This window comes from Schistocerca serialis, unplaced genomic scaffold (genome assembly GCF_023864345.2).
Source record: "Schistocerca serialis cubense isolate TAMUIC-IGC-003099 unplaced genomic scaffold, iqSchSeri2.2 HiC_scaffold_332, whole genome shotgun sequence".
Taxonomy (NCBI): Eukaryota; Metazoa; Arthropoda; class Insecta; order Orthoptera; family Acrididae; genus Schistocerca; species Schistocerca serialis.
The window spans coordinates 62,501-65,000 of record NW_026047903.1 but is presented as its reverse complement, the minus strand read 5'-3'; the positions used below and the strand labels follow the sequence as shown (position 1 = coordinate 65,000).

The 2,500-nt window shown below is 54.2% G+C and overlaps 1 non-coding gene across 1 annotated transcript in view; it reads right to left on the bottom strand.

The window, feature by feature from the left end:
- LOC126445153 (small subunit ribosomal RNA) overlaps positions 1 to 257 on the bottom strand; it is a 1,910-nt gene extending 1,653 nt beyond the window's left edge. Inside the window, exon 1 of the ribosomal RNA XR_007582964.1 lies at positions 1 to 257. This exon is cut by the window's left edge and continues 1,653 nt beyond it. This is a non-coding gene — a ribosomal RNA (small subunit ribosomal RNA).
- Positions 258 to 2,500: the final 2,243 nt, after the last annotated feature.

The window sequence follows — 2,500 nt, the reverse complement described above, 5'->3', positions numbered from 1 at the left end:
CAAGGCAAACGGACCGGACGAGCCGACCGATTGGTTTTGATCTAATAAAAGCGTCCCTTCCATCTCTGGTCGGGACTCTGTTTGCATGTATTAGCTCTAGAATTACCACAGTTATCCAAGTAACGTGGGTACGATCTAAGGAACCATAACTGATTTAATGAGCCATTCGCGGTTTCACCTTAATGCGGCTTGTACTGAGACATGCATGGCTTAATCTTTGAGACAAGCATATGACTACTGGCAGGATCAACCAGGGAGCTGCGTCAACTAGAGCTGAGCAGCCGGCCGCCCGGGAGTGTGTCCCGGGGGCCCGCGCGAACACGCAAGCGTCCGCTCAATTATTCTGCAAACAGGAGGAGGCTGAGCTCCCCTGCACAATACACCTCGAAACCCTCTCAGGTCCCGGCGGCGCGCAGCGCCGTCCTAAGTACTTGGTCGGGTTCGAGAGAGGCGCAATCGCCCGGAGTTTGGCGAGTAGACGCTTTAGGTGCGACCACCCGTGCTCCCAACTGAGCTTGCCGCTGCCGACAGAGGCCCGGGAGCGTGCTGTCGTGGCATTGCCGGCGGGAGACAACACGCGCCACCTACGGTGGCCGGCAGCTCCAACGCCAGCGCCACAGAAGGACAAAAGCCCCACTTGGGTGCCGAAGCGAACTCTCCCAGCACAGCGCACGCGCCAACACGTCCGCACAGCTGCGATACAATCCACCTGCGAGAACCGCAGAGGCGACCGAGCAGCAGACGGCGTCGCGGCGCCGAGCGCCGGGCGGCGGCGCATCCTCAGCGCACACAGTCCTCAATCGGACCAGCACACTGCAGATGTCCACCGCGCTTCGCACCGGGCCCGCGAGGACCTACTTTGGCCGCACGGCGCCGCGTGCAGGGTGCGCCGGCGCGCAGCTGCGCCGCCTGCCGCCTCCGTCGGCCGGCGCGCCTGCCACTGGCCGCCCCCACCAGCCGGCTGTAGCGCGTGCGCCCACGCACCGCGCGGCCAGCACGCCGGGAGGCCCCCCCTCACCGGCCGGGGACGGTCCCACCCAGCCACCGCCGCGTATCGCTTCACACCCACATGCCATTCACGTTCGTGGGCATGGTGGGTATCGCTGAAACAACCGGTTGGTAGCTCAACCGATCGTCGCCATCACTGATTCACCTCTAGCGAGAACAACCGCACCACAACGGTTTACCAGTTCTTCATTTGCGTAACGTCACCAGCAAACGTAGACGTCCATCGCCATTTGCAAATTCAACGATTGTTGCATGCCTGTGTCAGGTGTCACGACACACTATGTCTGCCCACATACACGCAACAACATGTGCACGCTTCGCGAACACGTGGAAGGTGGCCCCCGTACGTATGCGATGTCCATTGCGCGAACGACTGTCAACCGGCCTCTGTCGCATGTCGCAGATGTGGAACGCAGTGCACCATGCTATCACGGTGTGTGAGAAGAGACGACTACGTCTGACAACACGCGCCACTACATCAACAGACGGCTCATGCTGATCGCCATCCACGGCATACCATACTTCAATCCAGCTCTTATAGGGAGACGACACGTAGCTGAGTGCACAATATTTGGACCGTATGGTTCGCCGTTGTTGGCGCAGTCGTGGTACGGTCACACATGTACCACGATGTATCATTCAGTACATGAGGACCAATGTGCAGTACAGTGTGTGATTTGGACGTACAACATCAGCGGACAGTTGACACAAGCCGTACCACAACGTAGGCTGTGCTTCGCCATGCGAATGCCAATGAACAACTGCGAAGGGCATTGAGCATGTACGTCCTGCTGCCATCCGCATTACAGTGTATAGCTGCAAGGTGTTTAACATGAAGCGATACTCTGGGGACCGGGCAGTGCGAGTAGCAAACTATATTGCGGGGGTTGCAGTTAGGCAACACTACACTAATTTAACGCGTCGTATGACAATTACAGAGCAGGTTAAGGCCCAACGTGTGTTGGGTTAAGGTACAATATAGGTTAGGTTAAGGTACAATATAGGTTAGGTTACGGTACAATATGGGTTAGGTTAAGGGACAATATGGGTTAGGTTAAGGGACAATATAGGTTAGGTTAAGGGACAATATGGGTTAGGTTAAGGGACAATATGGGTTAGGTTAAGGGACAATATGGGTTAGGTTAAGGGACAATATGGGTTAGGTTAAGGGACAATATAGGTTAGGTTAAGGGACAATATAGGTTAGGTTAAGGGACAATATAGGTTAGGTTAAGGGACAATATAGGTTAGGTTAAGGGACAATATAGGTTAGGTTAAGGGACAATATAGGTTAGGTTAAGGGACAATATAGGTTAGGTTAAGGGACAATATAGGTTAGGTTAAGGGACAATATAGGTTAGGTTAAGGGACAATATAGGTTAGGTTAAGGGACAATATAGGTTAGGTTAAGGGACAATATAGGTTAGGTTAAGGGACAATATCGGTTAGGTTAAGGGACAATATGGGTTAGGTTAAGGGACAATATAGGTTA